Raw genomic sequence first — 20,068 nt, forward strand, 5'->3', positions numbered from 1 at the left:
TGGTGTTTCTCCTAGCTGCCACTTCTTCTCTTATGAATGGCACAGCAGAGGCATGGCTCAGCAGGCAATCCCATCTCTATCTATCTCTTCTTCCACTTCTGCTCAGCCTTGGACCCCGACTGTCACCCGAGAAAGGTGCAAAGGAATAGTATAATCCACCCCGGGCTATCTGTTGGTCCTACCTAAAGCATCTGGCAGGAGGAGACATGAAGGAAATACTTTGACATGGGAAGAGAATGGAATATATCCTCTGTTACTGGTGAAAAACAGTACTGCTTCCCTCTGGAATAAGTCAGTGAGGGTCAAGCCCCAACTCTTTGAGGTTTCTATAAGTGTTTCTACAGTAGCTGCAAAATATCTGGTTGACCTGCAAATTGAATAACCAAGTCTTTGCAAGGTGAAAACCACCTGTATTTGTCCTGAGGTTTTGAAAAACACCTGGCGCTCATACTGGTAGCCCCACTGAGAACAATATTAATTTAAAAAACAGGGCTGCAGATATATACCCTCTTCTGTCTTTTTCCTTGTCAATATTCATGTTCCATAATCCTGACTGGACTCTCAAACTTTTCTGTTGACATCGGGTTTTGACCCATGGGATCTCAGAGGTGCAGAGGTGCAGCGTGGTTGCTTGGCAACGCGAACACACCAGTTCATTGGGGGTGATGAACATTTTTCAAGGAAAATTTTCCTTTTTCTGTTGCTGAATGGATAAGAGCACAGATGACTCAGTCTATGATGCCTGACCTGGGGTTTTGGGGCCATAATTCAGGGTTTTACGGATGCAGAGCTCTGGTTGGCATGGGGGTGAATTTGGACCCAGACTTGATTTTCACTAACACCAGGGATGGGGTAATTAAGTTTAGATGTTCAAGTATTTAAGATTTGGGATTTTGCCTCAGACAAAAATATTGGGAGGGGCTCTTCCTTTTAAGTCCTTTTTTTTAAACTTTTTGTGAAGGCAGAGTGAACCATTGCAGTCCCAGCAAGCTTTTGCAAAGGGGGAGAAAGGGAGGGTGTCATGGTTTAACCCCAGCCAGCAACTAAGCACCACGCAGCCACTAACTCACTCCCCCCCCCCACCCAGTGGGGTGGGGGAGAAAATCGGGAAAAAACGTAAAACTCGTGGGTTGAGATAAGAATGGTTTAATAGAATATAAAAAGAAGAAACTAATAATGATAATGATAACACTAATAAAATGACAACAGTAATAATAAAAGGATTGGAATATACAAGTGATACACAATGCAATTGCTCACCACCCGCTGATTGACACCCAGTTAGTCCCCTGAGCGGCGATCTCCTCACCCCCACTCTCTCCAGTTTATACACTAGATGTGACGTCAGATGGTATGGAATACCCCGTTGTCCAGTTTGGGTCAGGTGCCCTGGCTGTGTCCTGTGCCAACTTCTTGTGCCCCTCCAGCTTTCTCACTGGCTGGGCATGAGAAGCTGAAAAATCCTGGACTTCAGACTAAACACTACTTAGCAACAACTGAAATCATCAGTGTTATCAACATTCTTCTCATACTGAACTCAAAACATAGCACCATACTAGCTGCTAGGAAGACAATTAACTCTATCCCAGCTGAAACCAGGACAGTATCCACCCCTTATTCTATACCATTGATGTCACGCTCGGTTCCCATAACTTTAGTTACATCCTGGTCAATCATCATCACCTTTTCTGTCCCTTTGAGACATATGAACAATGATATATATATATATATATATATGTATATATGTATACACACACAGAGATATCATTCCTTTAGTTTATGGGTTGTGTTCATAAAGTGTTTGTTGAGTTCATTTAGTTCCTGACTTGGCTCCATCCAGTCTTTCTGGGCAGGAGGGATGGTGCAAAGTTCTCCTTGTTGGTAGAGAAGGATTGGTCTTCAGTGCGGTGTGACGAGCAGGTGACATTGGACGCAGCAGGAGGATGGTGTGCACTGTTGGATTGTTGCATGCTGGAGTCAGTTCTGGTTCCATCACTACTGCGCTTCGCTCAGTTTTATCACAGTTCATTCTTGCTTGATCTAAGTCATTCTTACTGTAGTACTATGGATATAGCATATAACAATTATAGTAATGATAACATACAGTAGCAGGGTTATGTAGCAACTAATATCATACAGTTTAATTCTGGCTATTCTCACCTAAAATCAAATCCCCTTGAGGCACACATTGGACTTCCCCATCTTTTCGCATCACCCACCAAGTGCACCCAGGTCCCTGAGCAAAAGCAATCCCACAAATGGGTTTACCTTTGCCTGAGGCAGGAGTAACCCAGACTGTCTTCCCTAACATGTTTTTTATGTGCACTACAGGGACTTTATCCTCTTCTACAGTATGTAAAAGTTCTGACTGGGCAGGGCCACCCTGATTGGCAGATCCTCTGGTGTTGACTAACCAGGTAGCTTTTGCTAAATGTGTATCTCAATGTTTGAAACTTCCACCCCCCATTGCTCTCAATGTAGTCTTTAACAGTCCATTGTATCGCTCAATCTTCCCAGAGGCTGGTGCATGATAGGGGATATGATACAGCCACTCAGTGCCATGCTCTTTGGCCCAGGTGTCTAATGGTTTCGGAAATGAGTGCCTTTGACTCAATTCTTTCTGGGGTGCCATGTCACCACATGACCTGCTTTTCAAGGCTCAGGATAGTGTTCGGGGTGGTGGCATGGGGCACAGAATATGTTTCCAGCCATCCACTGGTTGCTTCCACCATTGTAAGCACATGGCACTTGCCTTGGCGAGTTTGTGGGAATGTGATATAGTCAATCTGCCAGGCCTCCCCATATTTATATTTCAGCCATCGCCCTCCATACCACAGGGGCTTTAACCGCTTGGCTTGCTTAATTGCAGCACATGTTTCACATTCATGGATAACCTGTGTGATAGTGTCCATGGTCAAGTCCGCCCCTTGATCACGAGCCCATCTATATGTTGCATCTGTTCCCTGATGGCCTGAGTGTTATGGTTAAACACCAGCCAGCAACTAAACACCACGCAGTCGCTTACTCACTCCCCCCCCCACCCAGTGGGGTGGGGGAGAAAATCAGGAAAAGAAACAAAACCCACAGGTTGAGATAAGAACGGTTTAATAGAACAGAAAAGAAGAAACTAATAATGATAATAATAACACTAATAAAATGACAACAGCAATAATAAAAGGATTGGAATGTACAAATGATGCACAATGCAATTGCTCACCACCTGCTGATTGACACCCAGCTAGTCCCCTGAGCGGCGATCCCCCCGCCCCCACTCCCCCCAGTTTATACACTAGATGTGACGTCACATGGTATGGAATACCCCGTTGGCCAGTTTGGGTCAGGTGCCCTGGCTGTGTCCTGTGCCAACTTCTTGTGCCCCTCCAGCTTTCTCACTGGCTGGGCATGAGAAGCTGAAAAATCCTGGACTTCAGACTAAACACTACTTAGCAACAACTGAAAACATTAGTGTTATCAACATTCTTCTCATACTGAACTCAAAACATAGCACTGTACCAGCTACTAGGAAAACAATTAACTCTATCATAGAATCATAGAATCATAGAATCATTTAGGTTGGAAAAGACCTTCAAGATCATCGAGCCCAACCATCATCCATGCCCACTAAACTGTGTCCTGAAGTGCCTTGTCTATGCACTTTTTGAATACCTCCAGGGATGGTGACTCAACCACTTCCCTGGGCAGCCTGTTCCAGTGCTTGACAACCCTTTCGGTGAAGAAATTCTTCCTAATATCCAATCTAAATCTCTCCTGGTGCAACTTGAGGCCATTTCCTCTCATCCTATCTCCAGACAACTGACAGAAGAGACCAGCACCCACCCCACCACAACCTCCTTTCAGGTAGTTGTAGAGAGCAACTAGGTCTCCCCTCAGCCTCCTTTTCTCCAGGCTAAACAACCCCGGTTCCCTTAGCTGCTCCTCATAATACTTGTGCTCTAGGCCCCTCACCAGCTTGGTTGCCCTTCTCTGGACACGCTCCAGCATCTCACTGTCTTTCCTGTAGTGAGGGGCCCAAAACTGAAAACAGTACTTGACGTGCGGCCTCACTGAAACCAGGACACCTGAAGTATCATGGGCCCACCAAGCCATAAATAGCTCACCCTTATGTTGCCAGTCCAGGTCCACCTGAGCCACTTCAATCTTGGCAGCCTCATCCACCTGTTGGTTGCTTTGATGTTCTTCAGTGGCCCGACTCTTGGGTACGTGAGCATCTACATGATGTACTTTTACAACCAGATTCTCTAGCCGGGACACAATATCTTGCCACAGTGCGGCAGCCCAAATGGATTTACCTCTGCGCTGCCAGTTGCTCTGCTTCCATTGCTGTAACCACCCCCACACGGCATTTGCCACCATCCATGAGTCAGTATAGAGATAGAGCACTGGCGACTTTTTCAGCAATGTCTAACGCTGGCTGGATGGCTTTCACCTCTGCAAACTGACTCAATTCACCTTCTCCTTCAGCAGTTTCTGTGACTTGTCGTGTAGGACTCCATACAGCGGCTTTCCACCTCCGATGCTTTCCCACAATGCGAAAGGATCTGTCAGTGAACAGGGCATATTGCCTCTCACTTTCTGGCAGTTTATTATACAGCGGGGCCTCTTCAGCACGTGTCACTTCCTCCTCTGGCGACATTCCAAAATCTTTGCCTTCTGGCCAGTCCGTGATCACTTCTAAAATTCCTGGGCAACTGGGGTTTCCTATGCGAGCCCGTTGTGTGATCAGTGCAATCCACTTACTCCACGTGGCATCAGTTGCGTAATGTGTAGAGGAGACCCTCCCTTTGAACATCCAGCCCAGCACTGGCAGTCGGGGTGCTGAGGAGCTGTGTTTCAGTACCAACCACTTCTGAGGCAGCTCGAACTCCTTCATATGCTGCCAATATCTCTTTTTCAGTTGGAGTATAGCGGGCCTCGGATCCTCTGTATCCAAGACTCCAAAACCCCAGGGGTCAGCCTCGGGTCTCCCCAGGTGCTTTCTGCCAGAGGCTCCAGGTAGGGCTATTCTCTCCAGCTGCAGTACAGAGCACATTTTTAACATCTTGTACTGCCTGGACTGGCCAAAGGTCTACTGCATGAACAATCTCCCGCCTAATTTGTTCAAACGCTTGTTGTTGCTCAGGGCCTGATTTAAAATCGTTCTTCTTCCAGGTCACTTGATAGAGAGGGCTTACAATCAGACTGTAATTTGGAATATGCATTCTCTAAAACCCCATGACACCTAAGGCCTGTGTTTCCTTTTTATTAGTCGGTGGAGACATAGCTGCTATTTTGTTGATCACATCCATTGGGATCTGACGACGTCCATCTTGCCATTTTACTCCTAAAAACTGGATCTCCTGTGCAGGTCCCTTGACATTACTTTCTTTTATGGCAAAACCAGCTTTCAGATGGATTTCAATTATTTTCTTCCCCTTCTCAAAGACTTCTTCTGCTGCGTTGCCCCATACGATGATGTCATCAATGTATTGCAGGTGTTCCGGAGCTTCACCTTTTTCCAGTGCAGTCTGGATTAATCCATGGCAAATGGTGGGGCTGTGTTTCCACCTCTGGGACAATCGATTCCAAGTGTACTGGACACCCCTCCAAGTAAAGGCAAATTGTGGACGGCACTCTGCTGCCAGAGGAATTGAGAAAAATGTATTAGCAATGTCAGTTGTGGCATACCACTTGGCTGCCTTTGATTCCAGTTTGTATTGAAGTTCTAGCATATCTGAAACGGCAGCGCTCAGCGGTGGCGTAACTTCATTCAGGCCACAATAGTCAACTGTTAGTTTCCACTCCCCATTAGACTTTCTCACTGGCCATATGGGACTATTAAAGGGTGAGCGAGTTTTGCTGATCACTCCTTGGCTCTCCAGTTGGTGAATCAACTTGTGGATGGGAATCAGAGAATCTTGGTTGGTGCGCTATTGCTGCCGGTGCACCGTTGTGGTAGCAGTTGGCACTCATTGTTCTTCAACCCTCAGCAACCCCACAATTGAAGGGTCTTGAGAGAGACCAGGCAGCGTAGACAGCTGTTCAGTGCCATCCTTCTCCAAGGCAGCTATACCAAAAGCCCATCGATACCCCTTTGGGTCCTTAAAATACCCTCTCCTGAGATAGTCTATGCCAAGGATACACGGAGCTTCTGGACCAGTCACAATGGAGTGTTTCTGCCATTCATTCCCAGTTAGGCTTACTTCAGCTTCCAATACAGTTAACTCTTGGGATCCCCCTGTCACACCAGAAATACAGATGGGTTCTGCCCCTTTATAACTTGATGGCATTAGAGTGCACTGTGAGCAAGTGTCTACTAGAGCCTTATACTCCTGTGGGTCTAATGTACCAGGCCATTGAATCCACACAGTCCAATAGACCCAGTTGTCCCTTTCCTCCACCTGGCTGGAGGCAGGACCCCTCTAATTCTGGTCAGAGTATCCAGCACTCACTTCTCGTAGAATTGGCTCAGAAGTCCCTTCACAAGGATCAGAAATAAGATCAGCCCTTCTACTCTGTTTGGAAACTGGAGCGGCATTTTTCCTGGTAGAATCCCCTTTTGTGGTGGTTTTTCCTCTCAACTCACGTACCCATGCATTTAGGACTGAGGTAGGTTTTCCATCCTATTTCCTCATGTCTTCTCCATGATCACATAGGTAAAACCACAGGGCACCTCGTGGTGTGTACCTTCTATATTCTCTCTCTTGGGCAGAGGAGCGCTCACTCCTAATAGTTCAGACATTGGTCCTTACAGGTGGGAAATAGGACATATGCTCTTTGAATTGCTGGAAATGCTCGGACAGCTTCTCCACAGCCGAAATGCAGGCTTGTAGGGAGGAGGAGAGATTTTCTTCATATTGCCGGAGTTGGCAAGCCACTTCATCCACTGTCAGTGCCTCTTCATCTTTCCAGGTCATCATCACCAGTCAGTTGGCATAGGATGATGGTGCGCTCCGTACAACCTTCTGCCACGTGGATCATGTGCATGGGACTTCGTCTGGATCTTTGGGTAATTGTGGGTTGTCCGGGTCATGATGAATTGTCTCTAGCATGGCTAATTCCCTCAGATATTGGATACCTCTTTCCATGGTGGTCACTTCCTTGATTGACATATAACGTCTTCTTTAAAGGGGTACCTTTCCTTCACACTTGACAGGAGTAGCCTCCGGAGGCTGATGGCTTGTGTCCCTTTTCCAATTGCCTTGTCAATGCCACCTTCCCTGGCAAGCGATCCCAGCTGCTTGGCTTCCCTACCTTCTAATTCCAAGCTATTAGCCCCATTGTCCCAGCATCGGAGGAGCCAGGAGATAATAAGCTCACCTATGCAGTGGCTGAAATCTTTTCGCATATCCCGCAGCTCACTCCAGGACCGGGACCAGATTATTACCTCTGGTTCTGCCTCTTCCTCCTGTTCCCATGATGACCCTGTTCGCCTTCACCCTTTGCTAAGTGAACTGATTTTTTTTGTTTATTTCTTTTTCTGTACAGGGGCAAATGATACTGGTGCAGGTTGGTCTGCTGGTTCAGTTGCAGTACTTCTTGCCGGGTTTTGGATAACCGCAGTGTCTGTTGCCGTGGTTTGGGTAGCCTCAGTGCTCGTCACTGGGGCTGGAGGGACCTCAGTGCCTGTTGCCGAGGTTTGGGTAGCTGCTGTGCTCGTTGTCAGGGCTGGAGGGGCTGCAGTGCCTGTCGCTGAGGTTTGGGTAGCCACAGTGCTCGTCACCAGGGCTGGAGGGGTCGCGGTGCCTGTCGCCAAGGTCTGGGTGGCCGCAATGCTCGTCGCCAGGGCTAGAGGGGCTGCAGCGCCCGTTGCCGAGGTTTGGGTGACCGCAGTGGTCATCGTTTTGTTGTTAGGTCCAGAGACCTTCTCTTCCCCTTGAGGTTACTGAGTGGTGTTGAACAGGGCTCAATAGGCATGGGCCAGGCCCCAGCACGTTGCAGTGATTTGTATCTCTCTGGAGCTGCCGGGGTGACAGCATACCTTTTCCAAATATTTTACTAGTTCTTCTGGATTCTGGGCTTGTTCAGGGGTTCTTTATAACAGAACTTTAAATACCAGAGCAACAACTCTAAGAACACATAAATCAACATAGTGACCAGCGACTATTAGACCAATATAATGAATGCTTATAACAAATTTGTTTTAACAAGCTCTGGTCAGGTTTGTCGTTATCTCAACCTTCGTGCCCCACGTTGGGTGCCAAAATGGACTGTTGTGGTTTAATGCCAGCCAGCAACTAGAGCACCACGCAGCCGCTCACTCACTCCCCCCCCCCACCCAGTGGGGTGGGGGAGAAAATCGGGAAAAAACGTAAAACTCGTGGGTTGAGATAAGAATGGTTTAATAGAATATGAAAAGAAGAAACTAATAATGATAATGATAACACTAATAAAATGACAACAGTAATAATAAAAGGATTGGAATATACAAGTGATACACAATGCAATTGCTCACCACCCGCTGATTGACACCCAGTTAGTCCCTGAGCGGCGATCTCCTCACCCCCACTCTCTCCAGTTTATACACTAGATGTGACGTCAGATGGTATGGAATACCCCGTTGTCCAGTTTGGGTCAGGTGCCCTGGCTGTGTCCTGTGCCAACTTCTTGTGCCCCTCCAGCTTTCTCACTGGCTGGGCATGAGAAGCTGAAAAATCCTGGACTTCAGACTAAACACTACTTAGCAACAACTGAAATCATCAGTGTTATCAACATTCTTCTCATACTGAACTCAAAACATAGCACCATACTAGCTGCTAGGAAGACAATTAACTCTATCCCAGCTGAAACCAGGACACCATGACACAGGAATCTTTTCAGCTTGTTTTCCTTTAAAAATTAAAGGAAGGAAAATGTGTTTTGAAGCATAATCTTTTTATCTCCTGGAAATGGTCAGTGACAAAATAACAAAGTTATCGCAAAAGAGAGAATTTGCGCAGCTGATGTAGGCATGGTTGAATTTTTTCATTATCTGTCTTTATGGTAGGTCATGTAGCGTATTAGGAGTGAAAGCTGAGAGCTGGTAAGACTTTTTATTTGCTGCATCTTTCAGCGGATGGTCCTTCTCTGTAGATGTAGGAATCCCTGATGGGAAAAGGGAATTTAATAAGAATATGCACAAGTTCCCTGCAGTTGACTTTATGTGTGTGATGCCAGTTGCAGACACACTTATTTGAGAGACTTTTTTATCAGTTTATTCTAGAAAATATAGTACTGATAGCAAAAAGAAAATTATCTTCACTAGCAGAAGAGGATTACTTGTCTTGTGGTGGGAACTAAATCCACTTGATACTGAAATAAGGTAAGACATGCTTTTATATTTCTTTGCATGAAGCAAGTGGTCTGACAGGGAATTCACCCAAGGCACAACATGTCTCTAGCCAGGGCTGCGTGCTCTTGATCCTGAAGCAGGAACCTGGTAACTATATAAGCACTGAGTTGTGGGAGGGCACTGCAGCTTGCCACAAACTCATGGTCCTCTGGTGGTCCACGTTGGGAGCTGGTTACAGCTCCTGTCTCACCTGGCCATCCTCCTTCCCACCAAGTGCAAAAAAGGACAAGGAAAGAGAGGTGCTGAGGGTCCTGATGCACAGCTGGGTCTCAGTGCAGGGTTAGGATGAGGACAGGACTTGCCCCAAAGCTTGGAATCTTCCAGGTTTGACATGCAGTGATATGAAAGGAGCGTATATTTTTATGGTTATTTGGGTATAGAATATATTTTTATGAGTTTGCCTAATTCTGCCCTTTAATTTTAGGGTTTTTGTTAATGCTGAATTGAGGCAAAAAAGCTTTTTAAAAACTGAGACAGTGGTTTCCATTAACCTAAGCTCTTGACAGGTACTAAGGAGAAAAGTGAGAAAAGAATGTAATTTTCATTTCCCTCTTGGATTTTTTGATATCTACAACTTGTTTGCCAAGCTTGTACAATTTTCATGTACAAGAAACTTGACAGAGGATTGGGTGGGAGGAAGACAGTTAATTCTGTGAGGCTACTTCATTGCTGTGGCATCAAAGTAGCGTTAAGGTCTTTGGGTTTATCTCATAAAAGAATTATTTTTAAAAAACAAAACAAAATGAGTACAGCCAGTCAGCAGAAAAGCATAGGAAAAAAAAATAATCTGACTTTTAAAATAAGGAGAAACAGCTTAATCTGACGTTAGAGGAAATAAATCAATAAAAGTAATTTTGTGTATCTGTGAAGGCTTCACAGTCCTAGCTTTCAACTTTCTGTCAGTTTTACACTTTTAATTCATTTATGGAACTTTAAATTGAACCTAATTTTGTCCAGTCATCCTCCTTCTTGGGATAGTTTATCAAATCTGGCTTTGAAGTACATCATCCAAATAGGGATGCGCTTTGTAACCCACCTGCACTGGCCAAGTCATATGGTGTGAGAGAACATGCTCAGGGAGCCAGGGAAATATATAATGTGATGCTGGAACTGGAAGCATTGGGGATATCGGCTGAATTGCACCTGGGCTTTACAGGTGAATGGTGTATGTGGGGTGGCCAGGGCAATGGCACTTGTGAGTTTGAGCTCTGTATACCCATTTCCTAGGTAAATATTGTGGAAATGCAATCAAGTGGAAGTGAAGCAATGACAAGCGTTTTCTTTTCTCATAAGGAATCTGCCTCCCAAGATTTAGACTCCTGTCACAAGAGACAATATAAGCTTCATCCAGCATATCAACAGGTGACTCTGCCTCAGACTAAAATCTTTCAAAAACATCTGAAGAAAACAGAAGACAAAAAGGGGACACTTAATAACTTCACAAGCTGGCTGGCTCAGTGCAGATGTCAGTGCATACACCCTTCAAATCTCAGTACTTGCTATCTGCCTTGCAATTATGCTTGGGGTAGCGGTGCTTGACTCAAAGTCAACCCATATGCAGTTACTTCCTACTATATCACCTCCAGAGCTTTGCCACTCGCTGTTTTGCCATAGCAGCTGTGATTTGCCATATAGCACTGCAACACACATTGCAGCGTCCCAGGGACATAGGTCACTACAACTGGAAAAAAAATTCCCCACATCCCTGCAACTCCACAGCAGCTTCCCTCTCATTGCAACAGCCTCTCTGCCTGGTTTATTGCCTTAGCATGTTTTTGTAGGCTGATGAGATCAATGACTATCGTTTAGTGATAATCAATATGTTCCTTTGCATGTGACCCCTGGGCTGCCTAATTTCAGCCTCTTGTGCTCTTGCAGGCCTTGCTGAATGTGTCCAGGGGGAAGCAAGCAAGTAAGCCCTCTACATGGGCAGCCTTTGCCGAGGGGGACAGAATGAACCCCCGGCTCTACCTGTGGGAGCTTTGCAAACTCAGTGGTGGCCTGAGGATGCCCCAGAGAGGAAATGCAGAAGCTGCTCAGCAGCCTGCTCAGCTCACTCATTGCCAAAACTGAGTGATGGGCAGAAGACCCTGTAACTGGAACATCTTCTTCCTCAAAGCTCTCTGGACGTTAAATATTTTTAGGACACAAACTCCTTTTCTTGCAACCTACAAAAATTTTTTTTTCAGAGCACAGTTTCCAATTCCAGACATTTGATGAATAACTCTGAAGCAGTGGGACTCTCCAGCCCAAATGAAGAGGCCAGTTTACATTTGTCAGTAGATTCCTCAAAGGGAATTTCTGGGAAAAGAGAGAAATGGTTTATGCGTCTTTAAATGAAGGAGTATCAGAGATTTTGAAAGCAATGGTATTGCTGCTTAGGAAACCAGGGGATTTATCTCTCTTTTTAGATGCTTATCAAGAAAATAAATGAACCTAATAAGCATCATCATTAGCTCTATCAACACTCTCAAGCACTATCAAGATCCACTGAAGGCAAGCAAAAGCACGGAAGCCCGTTTGACACCCCCCACCCCCCTCCAATAAACTAACTAATTTGTGGAGAAGTGTTAAAACAACAATCGGCCCCGGGAGAGACTTCCCCCCACTCCGCCCCCCCCGCTCATCCTTTCCTCCACCGCTTTCCTCCTGCCGTGACCACCAGGTGGGGCAGGGAAGTTCCGCTCTCCGCAGAGCTGAGCCCGCTTCGGCCTCCAGCCGCCGCACCGGTCACCTCCCTCGCCTCCCCGAGCCTTCTAACAGGCAGACGGGCTGCTGGAAATTTTCTAAAGAAAAGGAAAGGAAAGAAAAGAAAAGAAAAGAAAAGAAAAGAAAAGAAAAGAAAAGAAAAGAAAAGAAAAAAGAAAAGAAAAGAAAGAAAAGAAAAGAAAAGAAAAGAAAAGAAAAGAAAAGAAAAGAAAAGAAAAGAAAAAGAGAAAAGAGAAAAGAAAAGAAAAGAAAAGAAAAAAGAAAAGAAAAGAAAAAAAGCAAAGAAAGGGAGCAAACTGCCTCCATCCTCCTGCAAATGCTGGAAGCTGAAATACCCGCAGTTTCTCCTGGCGTGGCTAATCAGAAGAGGAGAAATCAGTGCAAACCTCTCTGAAAGGGTGTCTTGGTAGAGCTGGTTCCTCGCTGGTGTTTGGCATCAATCCACCCTGTGCCAGAGCCCTACACTTCATCTGGGGGGATTGTAGGTTTGTTACAGCATCTCAAGATCGTCCTTATGATTCCTGCATTTTCATAAGTAAATAAATAAAAAAAAAATACAGCCTAGCCCACTGATAAAATTGCAGCTAACCTATACTATAGGGGTCAGAAGACACCACTGTTTTTCAAATACCACAGTGTGAGAGCAAATCTTAAATTAATCCTCTCTAACCAGAATCACTGGCGTGAGAAGCAAAGGGTAGGAAAAGAGGGAGAAAAAACCCAGTATCATATGAAAGTCTGCCTCATAAAGTGAGCAAACTCCTGCCCACATCATTTTGCAATTTGTTTACTTGTGGCTTCATTAAAATTGCATGCAGATCCAATGACTAGGTTTTGTTAATGGCCCACAAAGGGACAATCATTGCTGAAGCCTGAACACTGTGATCCATTTTCCCTAATTATTACTTTGTAACAGTTTCTAATTTGACAGCTCACGCTGAACAACGGTTCATTTATTTTGTTTCATTGTTTCGTATAAGTAAACATCAGATAAGCATAACAGCAGAGCATTAATAAGGAGACCTACTAATTTGAAACATACATTAATCGCATGTTAAGAGCACATAATGGCCTTCATTAGGGCTCCTGGAAAGATTTTTCATTGTAGAGTCCCTTTAAAAGGTATAAATCATAGGGCTGTGTTGCACACTTAACAAGGAACAGGAAGAATATCTAATTCCTTGTGGCCTACAAGTCAAGAATGGAGGGGGACAAAGAGGTTCATTTTCCTGTTTGGCTCTATTTTATAACTGTCAAAAAGATGGAATAAATATGGATATATTTGCTCATGATGAAGTTGTTTCTAAAATTGTCAGTGGGCTTTGGAGGGGTATTTTTTTCCTCAGAATAGAAACATCTGGGGTGGTCAGGTGTTTCTAAAAAACCAGTGTAACTCATGGCTTTTTGAAGGCTTTAACATAAAGTTATGTATTTCTAGAGGAGCAATATAAGAATGTACAACTACAAGGGTCAGCAAGTCCAGTCTCCTGCTAGGTCAGTCAACCATATCAATATTTCTTTCATGAACTCATTGAGTTCGATCTTAAATTTATTAGAGTTTTTAATTTTGATCCTTTTTATTCCTGTAACCTAATTTTAGAAGGCTATTCCAAAACTTTATTTTATTGACTTGTCTCAAAATTTGTGTCATCAGGAAATTTCATTATCTCACTCTTCTACTTCCTGTTAGCCCCTTCCTTATTCATATTCATTTTATGATATTACTAGTTCCTATCTGCAGTCTAAAAGTATTTGGCATTTGTGAGTTTGTTTTCATGCCCCTATCTCTGCTACTACGGGTTCTTCATGGTATTTACGCCACTTTATGAAAATAAGTTAGATTTCAAGCTTCATTTTGTTAAGCTAGACAGGGCAGGCTGTTTTGGTCTCATTTGGTAAGATAGGCTTATTCCTTTCCTGCATTCCAGTTTGACTTTGTCTTTTTTGAATGTGAATGATTGGAATTATAAATTCTCCAGATGGAATTTCCTCAATGCTTTGTACAGTCGCATTAACACATCTTTATCTCCCCCGGAAATGCTATGACTGACAAATGTTTGGATTTTTTTTCTTTCTTTCTTTCTGTTGCAACACATTGGTAGATCATAGCTTTCCTAACAATGCATTGGTTTGCCCAGACATTTTTATCATTTTTAGCTCTCAGCTGATGATGAGTCAGCTTGGAGCAGACATTTCTGCTGTCTTTTTACTAAGGCATGAATTGCACTTTTGCACGTTGCGCTTTTGAATTTAAACTATTTCTATCTTTCCAAGCCTCATGATCATTCAGTTATTCCCATAAAATGCTCTGATCTTTCTCAGATATTGGCAATGCCTCAAAATTCATGTAATCAGGAAGTTTGTTCACCTCGCGCAGCTTCGTGTTAGCCAGTTCCTTACTTGCTCTGTGATTCAACTAGCTCCTGTCTTCTCCAGTGTGGTCTGCTTTAAATGTCTCACTGAAGTTCACATAGATCAGGTGTGTTGTGCCTGCTTACTCTAGACCTTTAATTACCTTGTTTCATACAGATATCAAATTGACCTTATTTAGTCTGCTGCAGTTTAATCCTGTTTCCCATTTCCTTTCCGTTGTTTATTCTTTCCTTCACAGTTTGATCTAGTGCCCTGTGTAACACAGAGGTCAGACTAATGGGCTTGTGGTTGTCTGAAACACTGCATATTCTTAAATATAGCTACTAAATTTGTTATTCTCTGGTTGCACAGCAATATGCCTTCCCATTGTTTCAAAGCCTATTTAGTGAAAAAAATGCATCAGCTATCAAATCCAGCAATACCTGGGTCCTACCTTCACCTGAATTTGTTGTCTCGTCTGTATCTGAGGTCTTCATATTTTCCCCTCTCTCTCTCAAAACATTGTACAGTTCTCTACTCAATCCTGTCACCGAACATGCTCAGTCTATACATGAACATCCTATGAGTAGGACTGCTTATGTCAACCTCTTCACAAACGATTTTGCACAGTTGGGATGTTGAGTTGTCCTATCCTATTTTTCTTGTCTCTCAAACTGTTGGCACACAGTCCTTAAAAATATTTGTCCTTTCCCAGGTGTTTTAATTTCTCCATTTTGTCACCAGTCTACCTCCAAGGGGTGTATAATAAATGTGTCCTCTTGTGCCCTTGTCTTGATCCAATGTCAGGGAAGGTTTCGATATGATCCCAAGAGCAAGATTAAGACACAAATGAGGTCAAATGCCATGTACTCAAAAGAGCTTTTATTATCAAAAGTATCAAAAATAGAAAACAGTGGTGATAGGATAGAATGGAAGAAAAGGTAGAAATCAAGCAAGCAGTCAGGATAGGATTGCAAGGATAGTCACCACCACAGATCCAGTGGCGTCCCGATGGTCCTCAATCTTCAATTCTTCGGTGGTGGGAAAAGCCCCCATGGCTTGTCTCCACGGTTTTTATAGGGCATATTTCGATGATGTCACGCGTTGCAGGTTTTGTCTATCACACCACCTTCGCATGATCAACACCAGAAACCGGTATCTTATCAGCTCCAGTCCCATTCCCTCCCCTGGATGCCTCAATGGCCTGGTAATCGTCCTTATGGACAGAGGAATGTCCTGCTTAAACAGGCCATCTCAGAGGCAAAGGGCTCGAGATAAACAGTCCACAGTTCCTTGAGATGACAGTCCAGTCTCTCACACCTAACAATCTTTGAGACAAACAGCTTGAGATAACAATTCAGTCTCTTACAGCCCTGTGTTACCCAATGGCTCAGGTCTGACATTGCAGGCTCTCACCTGATGTCCTGTGGAACTACAGGGGATCTCTTCAGCACCAATGGGCTGTTTTTACCAACTCTGAACTTTGGGTTTGAATTGTAACTTAAGTTCACTGCCTAAGAAAGGAAGGGGTCCCCATACGGTCACTATCAGCTCAGAGAAATCTGTGCAATGACCACTCTGGTCAGGGAAAGTTAAGCAACAGCCTAAAAATCAGAGCTCCTCTTAGAAGGTACTGTATAATGCATGGTTTGCAACAACAGTCTGCTTAGACAAGAGGAGTATTTTTGGCTTTTAACAAAAATTGCTGTGGCTGGTTCATTACACTCAGATCATACTGAAGGAACATCAACCCTAGTAGGCCGTGTTGCTATCTCCATGCAGTGGACACAGTACATGTTGTGCTTAGATAGAGCAGTAATAGCTGCAGTTATTTGCTGCAGGAAGGCAAAATTCCTGGCTCTCTGTTTTCACTCTGGACACTCCTCAATGACAGCATGGTACTGAAATGCTGGGCAGTTGTTTCTCACAGAGTCCCCCAACTTTGCTCTCACTAGCTGTGTCCTGCTGTATTGCTGACATTCATACTTCTTTTCTTCTTCTGGCTGGCGCCATCCTTCCCACTCTCCAGTTTTCTTCTAATCACCTTTTATGTGAGTTTCCTCATTAGCTTCTGTTAGCAAGCCTCTCCCAACCTTCTTGCCACAGAAGGGTAAAAGGCAAATGATCAATCCCTGTCCAACCTGGGATAGATACATCACGGTGCAGCAGTTTGCAGGTAGTGAGGGGCACTGCACAAGCAGCCAGCCTCTAGAGGAGGCAGTGAGACAAGGGGAGTCAAAAGAATCTCAGTAGACATAATAAAGGGGGATGAAAGATGATGTTTAGCGCTTACATTGTTGAAATTAGCTGACATAGAGACAGTCCTTGATAAGAAGAGCTGGTCCTAAGAACCAGCCAATAAGGTAAAGACAGTTCCTGATAAGAAGCAGGAGCAGGCCCCAAGAGCCAGCTAAGACTGGTCTTGCGGCTTGGGTGAATACCAAGAAATCACTGAGCCTGCGCAAGAAGAAAGGTTACTAGCGGTGACGAAGAGGAGTCATCTATCTTCATCTCTGTGACCACCAGACGACCACCATAAAGAGGCACTGCGCAAGCGCAGTTGAGAGGAGACTATGGAAATGACCTCTCGGAGCTAATTTTAATATGAAGCGGGGACAGGTCATGCATATGTATAGGTGTATTGTGAATATGTAACACTTGACTGTATAAACTTGAAACTAACTGCTGAGTCGGGCGCGCACGACTTTGGTGGGACTACCCCCTGTGCTGCCCAGCGCTGAATAAACATACCTACTTTACAATCTCACTGATTGTGGAGTCCGTTTCCGCACGTCAGCAGGGTGGTTAGGTGAGCAGAGTGTGCTCTCATGACTTTCAGGAGAGAAGAAAGGTACCAGCCTCAAACCCAGTGCATCAACCACTCTGTATCTTTTCTGCCGGGGAGTCCTGGCAAAGCAGGTATGAAGTTGCCCTTGTATTGCAAGAACCATTGTCTGCATGCCACAGGAGTGTTATGAAGGAGGAGGATGAGTTCATCACGGTCCACCACTCTCCTTCCTGGTGCCACTGTACACATGTAGTCCTGTTATGTTTGATAATGTCCTGCTGGCATTCATTTCAGCCTTCAGCCTGGTTGGTTGGGGTGTGCAGCAGCCCTATCTCTGTTGTGTTCTGTCAGGAGCTTTCTGCTTAGCTGTAATAAACTGTACTGAACGGTGCTTCCCTGACTGCCTTCATCTTTAAACATGACCCTTTTTCAGGTAATAAACTCAACACAAATTGTTGATAACTGAGACGAGAAGAAAATTTTAGACCCAATTTTCTCTACTCCATTTAGATTTCTAGTCTGCTCTTTGCCTCACCACCTTCCTTGGCTATTACTTTAAGTATGTTATTACCACAGGGTAGGAATATATTTGTGGATTTAAGGAGAAGTGAAGCAAGTTAAGCCATAAATATTCTCATCTCATTCTTGCCATTTGTTAGTTACAATTTCTCCTGTAAATAAGAATTTCAATACTTGCATTTGTTTCCTTCTTCTATATATTTTTAGAGCAGCTCTTGCCCTTCTTATGTCCTTCTAAGTGGTGACTCACTCTTATTTCCTAATATATGTTGTCCTAAGTTACAGATGCTTTTTTCCCCCCAAAATTCACAAGAAATAACTTCCTACTAATGCCATTTATTAACAGGTTTTGTGCCTAGAATATACTTTCAGCTAACTTGAACACCCTTCCCCCCTATTTTTTATTGTTTCTGAATTTCTTGGGCCAAACCTTGTAAAGAGCATTCCAGTTGAATAGAGTGCTGAATTTGTGGGCCACTCATCCACTAGAGCAGGTACTCTGGGCTGCAAATGACACCTGTGTGTCTGAGAAACCCACTAATGAAAATGAGTGAGCTCCACATGCAAATGAACTTGGACTCCAAGGCTGGCCTCCCTCCTTTCTTTATTCAGTTTTATATCCCAGAGACCTACTGCAATGCATTACTGTATATAAAAGCAAAGCTGGGCCCAGACCAACAAATTCAGAAACTGTCTGAAAATCTTTTCACAGCTTTCTGTGTTCTGGTTACAAGCTCAATGTTAAAATTATGTCTCTTCCAAAAATGGTACAAGTTTATCTCTTTTCAAATAGATAATTTGCATTTTTTTAGTTGTTATTAAAAATCTTGTCAGAGCCAGATCCCCTGCAATATTACAGTGTTTTGCAATGCTTAGTTTCCAATAGTTATCTTATTAGATTGGCCTGCATTACTTTCCTCATTAATTACCACTGTTCTTAAAAACAGGTATAGCTTTCAATTTGTTTTGATTTCTATAAAAGTCTTCACTTTTGATTAATAGCCTGCAGCTTATTTAAATTGTTATGGCCTCTTGGGCAGTGTTAGTCTGAAAAAAAAACTCATGAGAACCCATCCTGGTTTCAGCCGGGATAGAGTTAATTTTCTTTGTAGTAGCTGGTACAGTGTTATGTATTGGATTCAGTATAAGAATAACGTCGATAACACACTGATGTTTTCAGTTGTTGCTAAGTAGTGTTTAGACTAAGTCAAGGATTTTTCAGCTTCTCATGCCCAGCCAGCAAGAAGGCTGGAGGGGCACAAGAAGTTGGGAGGGGACACAGCCAGGGCAGCTGATCCCAACTGGCCAAAGGAATGTTCCATACCATGTGATGTCATGCCCAATATATAAACTGGGCGAGTTGGCCTGGTGGGGGCTCGGGAACTAAGTGGGCATTGCTTGGCAGGTGGTGAGCAATTGCCTTGTACATCACTTGTTTTGTATGTTCCAATCCTTTTGTTATTATTGTCATTCTATTCCTGTTATTATTATCGTTATTAGTTTCTTCCTTTCTGTTCTATCAAACTGTTCTTGTCTCAACCCATGGGTTTTATCTTTTTTTTTTTTTTCCTGATTCTGTTCTCCATCCCACTGGGTGCGGGGGCAGTGAGTAAGTGGTTGCGTGGTGCTTAGTTGCCAGTTGGGGTTAAACCATGACAGAAGTACAATGGTGGGAGGAAAAGAAATATATTACATGAACAGCTCAACATCACTATCCTAAGAACTTCACATTTAACTTCCAGAAGTAAATGAGAAGGGAAAAAAAACATCCAATCCATAGAAAACCATTAAAAAAATATCCTGTATTTACACATTCTAGCACCTCATGGTTTCATTTTTCAGTCTGGAAAGGGAAGATGAGAGAATTTTAAAGATTATTTCTACAGTAAAGATTTTCAGTAGTGTAAGAGAGTAATAACAGGCCACTGTGCTTAGGAGTTGGGCTATAAAATAACTGCTTGCAAGCATCTTGTATTTGAATATTCCCCTAAAATGGAAGATGTTTGAGATCTCAGGGGTATTTAGAAAATGTGACTTTCTAAGATGTTACTACTACAAGTATAAATTATGCCAAAAGAAAGTACTTAGGTGCAATTGCCCTTCCCTCCTAGAGAGTACTTTGGGTTCCTTCTCATAATATTTCCTCTGCATTGGCAGGAACCCCATAAGCAGCCTTTGTTGGATCTCTTACTTTGCCTTAGCTGAAAAGTAGTTTTCTGTTCTTTGATGGTTAGAAAGAAAAATTTTTTAGTTTGGTTTTTTTTTTTTAATATAGTTGTGGGGTTTTGGGGGGGGTTTTGTACTAAGTAAAGGGATTCCTACAATCAAATATTCATTCATCAGAAATCAAATGATCACTATTGACTTCAGGG

The 20,068-nt window shown here is 43.7% G+C and overlaps 1 long non-coding RNA gene across 1 annotated transcript; it reads right to left on the reverse strand.

Annotated features, from left to right (window-relative positions):
- Window positions 1-405: 405 nt before the first annotated feature.
- On the reverse strand, window positions 406-19,077 carry LOC121233247. Its single transcript, XR_005932216.1, has 4 exons — window positions 18,767-19,077; window positions 16,331-16,334; window positions 3,991-3,993; window positions 406-419 (listed from the first exon to the last, which is right to left on the reverse strand). It is a non-coding gene; the product is annotated as an uncharacterized LOC121233247 (long non-coding RNA).
- Window positions 19,078-20,068: the final 991 nt, after the last annotated feature.

Source organism: Aquila chrysaetos, chromosome 4, assembly GCF_900496995.4.
Source record: "Aquila chrysaetos chrysaetos chromosome 4, bAquChr1.4, whole genome shotgun sequence".
NCBI classification, from domain to species: domain Eukaryota; kingdom Metazoa; phylum Chordata; class Aves; order Accipitriformes; family Accipitridae; genus Aquila; species Aquila chrysaetos.